This window comes from Cardiocondyla obscurior, linkage group LG23 (genome assembly GCF_019399895.1).
Source record: "Cardiocondyla obscurior isolate alpha-2009 linkage group LG23, Cobs3.1, whole genome shotgun sequence".
In the NCBI taxonomy this organism is placed as follows: domain Eukaryota; kingdom Metazoa; phylum Arthropoda; class Insecta; order Hymenoptera; family Formicidae; genus Cardiocondyla; species Cardiocondyla obscurior.
Genome location: NC_091886.1, coordinates 3,612,187 through 3,625,149, shown reverse-complemented (window position 1 = coordinate 3,625,149; position 12,963 = coordinate 3,612,187). Strand labels below are relative to the sequence as shown.

At 45.5% G+C, this 12,963-nt stretch overlaps 1 protein-coding gene across 4 annotated transcripts in view; it reads right to left on the bottom strand.

The window, feature by feature from the left end:
- LOC139111298 (uncharacterized) overlaps positions 1-12,963 on the bottom strand; it is a 173,539-nt gene that overhangs the window by 67,376 nt on the left and 93,200 nt on the right. For 2 of the 4 annotated variants that reach the window (XM_070671476.1, XM_070671475.1), the window contains exon 1: positions 3,235-4,431. The exons of the other annotated variants lie outside the window; for them this stretch is intronic. The gene's annotated coding sequence lies outside the window, so the exon portion shown is untranslated. Of the gene's footprint in view, positions 1-3,234; positions 4,432-12,963 lie in introns of those variants that run through there. 4 annotated transcript variants of the gene reach the window in all.

The window sequence follows — 12,963 nt, the reverse complement described above, 5'->3', positions numbered from 1 at the left end:
CGATATCGATTGAAAAGTACGCAGTGCAAAATTTTCTTTCCAATTTCACATTTTAATTCGCGATTTACGAAAATGTGTAACCTACATCTCGCTTACGATCTTGATTGGCGCAATTATTGCTTTTCAAGGGACTGCAAATTGACGAAGGAGAAAAAAAAAGAAGAAAAAAAAAATTATATTGTGGGGATATCAAAAAATAAATCGACGCGCACTCACAGCTGACGCGGCATTAATTCCCGTTTGTTGCGTGCTATCTTTAGACGAGCGATCGGTATCATTGAGTACCTAGTAGCAAAAGACAAATTACCTGGCCGCTGCGTGATTTCGCACGGCGCAACCTTGATACGATAGCGCGCGTAAACGCGCCCTAGTTCTCTGCCAAACTGAAAATAGTCGGCGAACTAATATCACGACGTTGGAAATATTTTATACCTACGTACGTAGCGCGCGCGGGGCGCACTCATATTCGGAGGAACTTTCCTTACGAGTTATAACGGCGCGCTTTATATCCACCTTCGAAAATAATTTCGCTAACCGTGATTCCTTGGGGGAACGCGGTGGCGTATCGCAATAACGCCAGGGAGGGGAAAAGAGGAAAAAAAAGAAGAAAAAAAAAAAAAAAAAAAAAAGAAGTCTATGCGTCTCTGGAAGTCGCGATCCAATGCGCGCCGCGGCGACCGCTTCGAATTTCAGTATCGCGCCCTGTTCTTTCTGGTTATTTTCCGGCGAGAAAATTTCGCCCGGTCCGTTTAACAATTTTCGCGGTTTCGTAATGAACCTGCAGAGAAATTCCTGATATCGTTCGAATCCAGGTTAATCTACAGAATTACAGAATTATGGAGAATTACAGACTAATGCTCCTCATTTCTGATTACACCAGGCCATGAGGTTTTAATTGGTTCGATCGGACGTTCCCGCGTATCTGTCACGAGATAGTATCATGCGAGATGTACAGCACCGCCCAGAAGTCCGCGGACTTCGGCTGCCATAGAAAAATCTTTCATATGAATATATCGTGTTTACAAATTCGCGGACGATAAATGCGATCAGTAAACATGCTTATCGCAAAATGGGCCCCGTGATTTCTCAAAATCAAGCAAGAGGAAAAACCTTGTCCGCGGCTCGATAAATATTAGCGATAATGTAGATAAATCGCACGGAAAGACGTGTCTGTCGCGTATTAATTTGCAGTTAATCTCGCATAACTAATAGAAAGCGCGTGCCAAAGAAAAGATAATTCGCCAATCTCGCTGCTCGAACGTCACGCCGCGGTATCGCGCAAAAGATTCCAGAGCCGATGAAAGTACCAATACGACTTAGATGTAGAAATTAGATAGTAAAATCAATTAAGAACCACGTCTATAATTAACTCTTTTCACAAACGAATGTAGAAATGGGACAAGCCCGAGCTCGTTAAATCGGAAATCGAAGCGGCAGTTTCGTTAATTAGAATTTAAACCCACGGACTTAGGTCGGTGATCAATGGGCAATTTATGTTTCTTCGGGAAGTCATAAGGGACGGCAACGTCTTCGCAAAGAATATTCGGGGCTCGAGTGGAAAGTTGAAAACCGTTTGGCGGTAAGCCAGAGCTCACGTAACTTGTTTTGCCAAAACTACGCGACGCTCACCGGCCTTCGCCTTCCGCCACAACGGCGACGTAGCCAGTCGATTTTCGAAAAAGGTTAACACCTAGTCGCCCGGATCCGACCGCGACGACCACGTGGCAGCGGACGCGCCTGCGTGTCCCGCTCTCTCACTCTCTTTCTCTCTCTCTCGCAACCTTACTCGGAAATTTCTTCTCAGTCTTCTCGTAGCTATCGGTCGACGCGATGCTTCCGCCGCGAAAAAATCTTTCTGCCTACGAACAGTGAGAATAAAGTGGGACGCGAACGGGTCGAGCGAAACGCTCGAGAGAGAGAGAGGGAGAGAGAGAGAATCGCAAAAATTTGAAATATATCTCCAAAAAGATCCTGCAGATCCAGAAATACGCATTTACCTCCGTGAAAACTTGAGGCACCGAGAATTTGAATGTATTAATATTCACGAAGGCGCAAAGAGAATTAATGATTTAAGAAGGAAAATGCATTTGAGAATCCAAGGAGTTGAAACACGGAGCGCAGTTGTCACGAATTAGAATTGCGACAAACGCGTGCCACGAACTGTGCTGGACATTAAACCCCCGAGGGTTAACGCCACTCCTGTGAGTACAAACGCGGGAACTTTGGTCGAAGAACGAGAAATATTTTGATTGCTGCTGTGTAAACGAGGACTTCACACGTGGACACTAACCCTTCCCGCCGACAAAGACAGGCTATACGAGAACAATGTTTTCCCATTTGCAGGTAGACGACAAGTGTCTCGAAAAAAGAATCGTGGATACGGGGATATATGTATACGCACATAGAGCAAAGCGAGTGAAGGGAAATCTTCAATCAAAAATATAATCTCGCGTTTCCGATAAGGTTTTTTTTTTTTTTTTCGAAAACTGAAACTTCTGTTTGCAATGAATAGTTTAATTTTTAAACACATATTTGCCACGAAACATGAAATGTTTAACTACGGCGTATGTAAATAAATGAGATTCGGATCGAATCGTATAAGAGCGATTTTTAATTTATATATATTGTACGCACAAATTTAATAAAATGTGAATTTATACTCGCGCAGAAGCGAATAATTTTTTAATTTATATTATCTGCAAAGCTTTTAATATTTAATTAATAAACGCATGAATAAGTAAAATCTGAATTTATGTGATCGGCCCATTAATTTTTCATTTATATATTTTCCAGTAAATAGAGACGGTGCTTACATTTGCAATGGATATTTTAATTTTTAATACGTTAGAAATTTATGAATATCGTTTAAATTTATATGTAATGTGTGCAATTTTTAATATATATTCACATAAATAAAGATCGAAGAAAGACGTGCAAAGACGACGAGGTTTTTAAATTTCTCCCAATTAAGCAAACGTAGTGCCAATTCACGCCGACTAATTAATTAATATAAACCTTCCTTGGCTCGGGCTAGAGATCAATTTCGCCAAAGAAATCCTAGAAAGCCAGCGTCTGAATTTCACGCCCGCAATCGATCGGTTTCTCCGTAACGCATCGGTAGATCGCCCGCAGGAATCGGATCATCGCGTCCGAGTGAGAGTTACGCGCTTATCGGCTACGTCAATCTTCCACGAAGTGATAAAAAGTCGAGTTATCGCGAGCATATATACTCACCACGATCGCCGGCATGCGTAGGCTGTTGAGCTGATCGAACCGCTAGATCCTCAGCTAGATCGCGAGCCGGCACTCACTTTTAGACGACGACGACGATGACGACGACGACGACGACGACGATTCCACGCCGCGAGTCTCGTAGATCGGTGATTTCCTCACAACTCTCTTTCTCTCTCTCGCTACCTCGCTCTATCTTTTGCTGCTCCTCACACACAGCACACACAGGCGGTTCTCACAGCGCGGCGCGCAGCGACGCAGCGACGCGCGACGGCATCGCGAGCAGGTGTCCACGGGACGAGTCCTCGTGCCTCGCGCTCGCAAGGATCCTCCGTCCTGTCCTCCTCCTCGGGCTATCGATCTCGTGAACGCACGCACGTCGCGCTGCTCGTCGACCACCGCGAGCGCGCCCGCCAATGCTCCAGGCGTCCGCTTCTCGGTCTCGGACGCTCCGAGGTTCGCTCTCGATCAATGGGACGGGGTAACTCGGTACGCTCCTCTCGGCGCACTACTTCGATCCATGAAAAAAAAAAAATAAATCGTGCGTCAACGATTCGCGTTTAATTGACAACGATTACATTATACGGACGAGTATCACTTCTGCCGCTTGCCGGTCGAGATATCGCGGGTTAATGTCAGAGATTTCGCTCGGCGGGATCGCGTAACATCCGGAGCGAGCCGCGCGATCAATCGATACGACACCTTTCGTCCTTGGACTTTTTGTCGTTAACACTGGCCTACGTCGAAGTAGGATCGACTCGAACGATCGTCAAATCCCCTCCTAGATCGCAAACACATTTCAAGCACTCGCAACACCTCCGCGAGATTCCAAGCTCATTCGGACACGCGACTGGATCACTGAGAATGTATCGTGATCGAATGAAAGATAGACCGTGAGGGTACTTTTCGGCCGTGCCGCGAGGACCGAACGGGCGGCGCGTGCACGCGTGCCTCGGGGAACGCGAGAAGAGCTCTCCTCAGCTAAGCTCGGCGCGACTCTTACCGCGACACATTCCGCGAACCACACGACTGACCGCAACTTTTAATCCCGCGGAGCGTCTCGCGGGGTTGCTCGAGCCCTCGGAGTCAAGGTGAGCCGGAACACACGGTGGACACGAGCGAGCACACCGCGCGACACACAGAAAACGAAACGGCGACAGACCGATTCACGCTGCACCAAGTCAAACGAACGAATGGAGGCCGGAGGACTGAGGAGCCTCCGCGTCGTCGGCTTCCCCTACTGCACGGCACGCATCAAGTAGTGGGGTTGAACAGGGGTGAACAGGGAGAGCGCGAGAAAGCGCAACAGAGTACGACGGTGCGGTACGCGCGGTAAAGACGAGGACCGGACGGGCGAGCGCGGGAGGGATGGCGCGCGGTCTTCGGAACCGCAGCGCTGGAGGGAGCGGAGGATAGATAGACGTCGGGGCGTGAGTGAAGGAGGGGCATCGATACCGGGTCCCTCCATGCCGCGGGGCCCCTTTCCCCCCGGTCAGAGGCGCCCCTCTGCGCCGCGGCGCGCGCTCCACGCGACTTTGCGAGTGAAACATTTCGCGGGTTTTGTGGACTGGCAAGAGGGGTAGGTGGAAGGAAAGAGGGACCAAGGGGCGCGAGGGGCGAACGAGCGAGCGAGAGAGAGAGAGAGAGAGAGAGAGAGAGAGAGAGAGAGAAGCGAGTGGAAGAGAGGATTGGGTGGGAAGACAACAGTATTCCCGTTAATTGAACGACTCGCGCGGGGCGGAGGAGCTCGTCGCGGGGAAGCGGAGGGGAGGATTACTTGCAGTAATTACTTATTTTTATTACGCTCCGCCTCGCCGTGTCTCGCGCCAGCGAGCGGCCGCGCTCTCGCAGCGACATGTTAGAAATCTTTTCTCGCGTCCGCGATATTGCGAGACGATGGGCTACGTACCGGAAACCCGCCTCGGGTCTCCCCTAACTAAGCGTCTTAACGTTAAATTAAGATGAGAGAGAGAGAAAGAGAGAGAGAGAGAGAGAAAAAAAGGGGGGACGGTGTCGCGTTGTTCGTAATTTTATTCACGCTTAAAGAATAACATAATTTCAAGCAGTTTACTTGTAAATGCGTGCATGTACAATACAATCCAGAATGTAAATTTATTCTCTAGCAATTAAACTAAATCAAAGAAAATTTATTGTTTTATATTGTTTTATTGGAAAATTTTTTAATTTTTTTTTTTTTTTTTTTTTTTTGAGTTGAGCAGCGAGACTAACCGTATAACTATGGTATTCCCTCCCTAATCGGGCCAACCGGATACTTGAGGCCATCCGACGGGTGAACGAACCGGTAAGGAACTGGATAAAACTGTTTCGGATCGACGGTAAGTCGGTATGCGATCGGCGTCAGTTTTTCGAGCGATTACGTAGGAACACGTCGAGTCATTATCTTCATTTTCTTTTTTTCCTACCGTGTCGAATCAAGTCGACTTATAAAGTCAATTTACATACGCGATATGCATTTTTAACATTGACCCCGCTTTTTCTTGTCCGAATCAATGTTCCATTTAACAATTGCGTTAGCTTTGAAACACGTTAAAAATGCAAAAAAAAAAAAAAAAGAAAAAAACAGAAAAAACTTATTACAAAAATAGTAGCGCAAACAATGCTATTGATGATTGTGCAATTTTCGTGTGTACGCGTGTGTGCATATGTATGAAGCGATAATACTCGTATCTTATTGAAAAGCGATATGTTAATTCATCGAACACGTAATGTGGATCTACTGTAGCAATAATTTTGAACCTAAATTCAATGCATTTATACGTGTATAGTACGAATTTGGGCGTTTTAGGAGTAAATTCCAGAAGTGGAAATGGGTAAATACCCTTCCTGAGTTTCAGTCGAACGGTTCGCTCCGGTCCTCCGCAATGTTCACGGTTGCTGGACCAGAGTGCACTTGTCAAAACTTTTATCTTAGCGCGCATCTAGCAGCGAGAGAAAAACACGGAACGGAGGTGAGGACAATGGCCGGTCCTGCGGATGGTCCTGCTGGAGGAGGTAAAGAAAAAGGAAGGAAAAAAAATAAAAAAAATAAAAAAAAAGAAAAATCAGCCGACAGAGGTCCCGGATAATTGCGGCGGATAGTTCGGAAAGGCGCCGACTGGCCCTCCTTCGTACGCCTGTCAGAAGATATTAGGATTTCTATCGCGGATTCCGCCGTCCATAGGACTCGTTAACGGATCTTAGGATTGTTCCTTTCGTAATCCAATAAGGATGAGATTCTGTGCCGCGACTGTTTCCCTTTTCTAGCCCGTTTGAAGAGACCGCCCCGGGCGGACCGGCGGACAGACAAGTCGAGGCCTCGACTCTCAACGTCGCGGTTAATTATGAAAATTAAATTACTTAAATCTAGATTGCGTCCCGGATAGTTGAAAATAACGGCACTGGAAAGAAACCGACTCGGATCGTTCGGACCTCGTATTCGGAAATAAGGTAAGAGATATCATATCACAACTCGTGACGCCCGCAGGTATATGTCTTGCGGTCACGTGGTGATGACCTTAGCTCGTTTCTGCTGCAGAGTGGTCGGCCCTTTGGACAGGTCAGTTCGGGATTCGGAAGCTGCATTGGGGCGGGGCGGATGTCAGATGGAAAGCAGTTCTAATTTGATACCAAGTCGGGAGGCCAAACAAACAGCTACATCCGATAGGAATCCGACTGACATATCGGTCGATGCTTTGATGAGAATTATTGCGCCGTTATAATCATAAGATACATAGTAATCGCGCAATAGCACGCGCGACATTTTGTAAAAAAAAAAAAAAATAAATAATTTAAACAGTAAATTTCTAATTTTGTTTTAACAAATCAGACAAATCTAACAAGATTTTTTTTTTTAAAGATGTAGTCTCGCAAGTTTCTCCAAGTTTTAAATCCATATTTATGTTACAAAGGATAAATTTGAACTAGCGGTAAACGATAAACGGCACGTTATGAACCGATATGCTCGCCGTCTCGCATTATCACATTCCCTTGCGGCAAAAGGCTTCGAAGCTTCTCAGAGGCCTCGTCGATTCTCGCGAGCGACTCTTGCTCGACCTTTTTTCCGCAAACTTCCGAAGGTCATTACGAGGTTCCCGAGAACGCTCGGGACTCGTAAAGCCCTGTCGTAAAAATCGCCAAAATACACGCACCTTACATGGTAGCCTCGCGTAGGCGGGTGTCATATCCCCGCAAAATCATTGCCACTAAAAATCAGAGGTTTCCGCAGCAAATTTATAACGCCCGTCCAATGGACGGCATCGTGTGTGTGCCCGTCAAAGGTGTTGAATATTTCTGGTTATAAAAAAGCAACACGCTGCTTATTAAAACTAAAATGCAGCAGACGGATTTCGATTTACTTAGAAACGCTTCAAGTGCTCGAAACAAATTCTCAAGTAAAAGTCCGTTCTCCGTTCAAAATTAATCCGAATACCCCCCCGCAATTATTACAAACGACTTAAAAAAATCACGATTATCATCGACAAAGTAATTTAATAATTTCTAATTAGTATTTTCACTTCGGTCGACTCTACATCTTTTTCTTAAAAAAAAAAAAAAAAAAAAGTGATAAGAAAACACGCATATATTATTACTAATTTCCGATATGCACGACTACTTGCTCCATTTTCGATTTCATTGGAGTCTCGGCAAGTTCTTCAATCGACAATGCGTACCGACTTTGACGGAAATCCGGCGCTTATAGAAAATGCGAACGGCAACAAAGAGCGCGAGTGCATGCGGAGTTTGAAGATCGGTCGGGACTTTCCCGCAGCAAATATGTTTTCGCGGTAAATTTGGTCGAGTAAATGCGACGTCGTGGGGCACCCTTAGCTTTATTAACCTTCTCCCCGAGCCCTCTCTCTCTCTCTCTCTCCTCGGCGCGTTTTCCTCGGGCCGCGAGCTCGGGCCAAGACTCGATGCATGATCCCGATCCGTATATAATGTGCATGCGCGGAGATTTGCGAGGCATTATGCGCGCCCGCCTCCTCGAAATGCAGCTCGCATATGCGAGCGCTCGAGTACGCTTCGAGTGTTCACGTAAGCTACGTAGGAAAAATATGTTCGACGGGGTACACTTGTGCGAGGGTGGGTAATTGGCTCTCTTGATCGCAGGACCGCTTTTCAATGTCCCTCCCGTACCTCCCCGTCCTTCCCGCCCCCTTTCCCGCCGGTCTTCCTTGACCGTTCGCGTGGCTTCCGCCATTTTTGGTTCGTGCCTGGCCCTCATTGTGATCCTATTGATGGATCGTTTCTGATTTCGATACCATTCGAACAAAATTCGAAGCGCATTGTTTTCAATTATTTTCCCCGACTTTCAGCGCGTTTTTATTTCTCCCTTTCCAATCTAGAATTATGCATATTGCATTACATTAATTAACGGAGGTTAACAGGACAATTTAATAAACGTTACAAAAGCAACCAATTCAATAAAACGCGGCGGTATTTTAATTTACGCCCGATCAATTATCGACGTGATTTACTACGTAACGCAAAATGATGTGGCCGTTGTGTGCTATTCGTTAAAAACTCAAAATCTCGCAGCACAGGCTAATAAAAATGCGTCGTACACGCACAACAGCGCGCCGCCGGGGGGGAAAAAAACATAACATGCGGGCGAGTTACGCGGGGCGATAATAGGAAAATACCGCCGACGCGGTCGCGTTCGGCTTCGACATTAAGTCCGCGATGGCGATAATGATAATAAAGAGGCGGCCAACTCGGAAGACAGGTACATCCCTCGCGAGGGTGGCGGCGTAGAGGGGAACGAGAAAGCGTGTCGAGCCATTTCGCGCCGAGGGATGACACCCAAACACGCGGGAAACAATGCCGTGACACGATGTAGGTAATACAATGCAGTGAATGGTCGCGCGTATCATTATTCTGCTGCTATTGTTGCCCGCCGGATGGACATTTTTTTAGGATATCCTTCGACGGAACATCGTAGATGTAACTACTGCGCTAACACCAATAATAAATATCTGTACCAACTCGTAATTATATTTCTTTTTTTCCTCCCTTCCCTCTCTGTAAAAATAAGAATTTAAAAAGGTCCCTTCTCTTTTAATGCTCATTGCACTTAATTGTATATTATATATGTCGCCGGATGAAAGAAATCGCTTTATGTACGTCATTTTTCACCCTGGTGGCAGTATAATTCGAACATCCATCCGCGAAACGCATTGTGACCGAAGGGCAGGAGAGAAGAATTTCACTCGCGAAGATTAAATTGGCTGGCGGGTCGATCTCGCGGGAGTCGCTGAAATCTTAATTTCTCGTGTCGGAACGCTTTGAAAGAGAGCCTCGGTTTTCACCGGAGCCAAGCCTCACGATTGTTGCGTCGTCGTTGCACAAACACAACGTCGTACATACGGTAATTATATTTACTCGCCTAGTTTTATTATTAATAACCGTTTGAATACAGAACTCTTTACTTTCCTCTCTTGATCGTCGGTTTAATAATTTGATCAAAAATGTATTCTTCATGAGCTCTTTTTTTTTTCTTTTTTTTTTGCATCGAAGAAAAGTTACGGAATGGAGAATCCATTAACAACAAATGAAAATTGAAACGATATACTCGAAGAAACTTGCGATTACAAAGAGAAATGTACGGATGAAAATTATTCCATAAGCGGGAAACATCTGGAGAATGCCGGGCGTTAACAAGTTTAAATCGCGTGCGTTTCCGATCGTTATGCCTCGATGCGAAGATGGCATCTCGGCGGAAAGGCTTAAATAGAGACGAGATAGACGATTCTGGACAGCTGGATCCGCTTGTTCCCGGTCGACGGAAGTGACGTCGCAGCCGGAAATTCGTACTGGAAATTCCGATGGGTTCGAGAGGTCGAGGAAGGGAAAGGAGTGCAACAATCAGGGTAGACCCGGCATTACGTCCCATTCATCCCCTACTAGCGCCCCTTACCACTCTCGAACCGTATTTGGCTGACAATTCTTCATTTGCGTGCAGCAAACTCTCTGCAACGTGGCGGCGGTGAGGCGAGGTGTTCGAACGGGTTGCGAACGCGAAGAACATTTTCGAAAATCCGACTGAACGATCGTCAGGAATAATTAAGCGCAGGAGGATCTCGAGTGTCGCAATACGCTCGCATTTTACGCCGAGTGTATTATTTAATATGAAAACGAACGGCGAGTTGCCGCGCGGCGCGCAATTATTCTTTTTGTATGCATATTAGAAACAGCCTGCAGTTCTTGAATAATTAGTTCTCGAAAGTACTACGTGTTCTCCGCGTTTAAACGCCAGTTCTCATGCGGATATTAAAGTGTTTTTCGAGATACCGTATTGCTCCGGTAGGGAAATACTTGTTCGCTCGTAGACATCGCTACAACAGGCGGGCACTTCGCACGACATAGTTAGGTGTACATGCGCATATATATAGAAACGTACGTTACATCGTCACTTGGCCGGTATTGTCAGAGCTTACCAATCAGCGGCACGAAATTCGGTTCATTTCGCGATATCTTCCAGTTAGAAATCTTAAAGCTAATTTCACCGCAAAATTAAATGTACCCGAGTCGAAATTGATTTCCACCGTTACTTAATAATTAGCTAATCAATTCGTCGTTCGTTTTGTGACTGTCTAGCAAAACTGTCCAGCACTGAGCCAGAAAAGTAACATTCATTATTATCAGGAAATAACGAGCTAGAAAAGATAGATATCTAAACGTTTTTCGCCGCGTACTTGTTTACTGTTGTGTGCTGATTTTACGCAACGCTCGACTGTCGAATTTCTTCGGGCTAATCGGTTCCTGCGGTAGTGTGAGTGCGTGCGTGTGTTTACATCTGACCGGCAATCTTCGCGTTCCAAGAATCCTAGTTCGCAAGGTGGAGGACGCGCGGGCAGGGGACAGCAAGAACCAGTTTTTGCTCGGCGAATTCGGCACTCGAGCGAGCTTTGCGTATGGTCAGTTTAACAACAGTAAACAAGTACGCAGCGAAAAGCGTTTAGAAATCTATTTAGATACACGGTCCGCGAAAGACAGCCACAAGACGATCGACGATACTAAACAGATCTTGTTTCTTTTTCTTTAAATAAAAACTTAATTGGCTAAAATAAATTTCCACTCGGGTATACGCGGCGCTACAAAATGTATTAATCTTAAATATTTATTTAAAAGGGAAAAAAAAATCTATGTGCAGAAAGAAGCTAAGAAATAAAAATCACCCGAAAAAAATAAATTTACGAGGAGAAAAGAAAACAAAATTGTCCGCGATACAAGCCGTGCCTCGCATGAAGCTGTTTCCCTGGTTTCTGATCACTCTAATGAATTATAATTGATTGAGCTAAGACTTGTTTATCTAACTGATTAATAAAGCTGATTATTCTAATTAATAGCGGTATTTCGCATCGGAACGAGTAAACAAAGACGCGCCATTACTCGGTCAAGATTCATTAAAAGCGCAAACACGTCGGGCGTTTGCTCGCGGAAGCGAAATCCGCACGTTTTCCGATTCCGCGCTCGCGCGGTTAATTACCCATCGCGAGGTGTTACATGATGAAATGTTTCGCAGGCGAATAGTGCGCGCGCGCTTCTGCGCTGATTACAGCACGTTTACACGGAGAAAACTTCGGAATTATTCCCGATTATTCAAATTTGAGATCCTTGCTGAGTGCGCGCGCGCGCCGATTCAAATTTATGCAAAAATCTGACAACGCGAATCCCTGCTCTTATTAATATGTATCAATTTGACGACCGCCATCTTTTTTCGCGCCGCGAGATTGTCGCTGCGAATGTCCGTCTGTTATTCCCGCAAAATTCTTGATTTATAGCCTCTCTCTCTTTCCCTCTCGAAAGAGGACGTGAATCCGTTTCATCGATTAAGATACTATGAGATTGGAGTGCCATGTGCGACGTGGATCAAATGAAATATTTTATTATATCGCATGACAAGATCACACGATCAATCACAAAAATAAACCGTGAAACTATCGCGGCCTTAATGCACCGAACAAAGGCGACAAAAGTGAACGAAGTGGGCCACCCCGGGAGGAAAAAGGAATGTGAATAGTGGAATTGCAGAACCGGCCGCTCGCGTTCTCTCATCTTTCGTTTGGCTAGTGTTTATATTAATAAAAAATTCAGTCCGTTTTTTAACCAGCACATTAAGAATCTAAAAACCTCCCCAGCGCTAAAACTAAAGCGAGTATTATTCGCTTTTAATAATTAATTTCTTTTAATAATTTCGTAAAATTTAAATTTTGAATATATATACAGATTCTTTGATTTATTCTAACGTTATGAGAGTTTGACGTTTCTTACTGCTTTTTTTTTTCTTTCTTTTTTTTTGTTGCATTCTCCGTACGGTTGAGTTTTGCAATGGGACTTCGCAGATCACCCCTCCTCCCCCTTTTACCGCCGCCTATCTCTCGCTCTGTTACGGTCTATCCCATTATAATTCCATGCACACGCGTTCTCCCGAGAGATGGAAGAGTGTAAAACGACGGACACCTGGGCAGAGAGTTTAGCCGGTATTGTCGGGAGACAAATATGAGCTAATACGTCATCCCAGGACCTATTCAGACCCCGAGGCCGACGGCGACGGTGATCACGAATTGGCCTACACATAAATGCGCTTTAATTATTCCTTTCCACCGCTCCTCCTACCTCCTACCTGCTTTCGTGCTCAAGAAATGCTCCTACAAACGCGACATAATAAGCGGAGCTCGTTAAAAAGAACGAGCTATTGTTGGATCTTCGTCTACCCGACATTGACTCGGA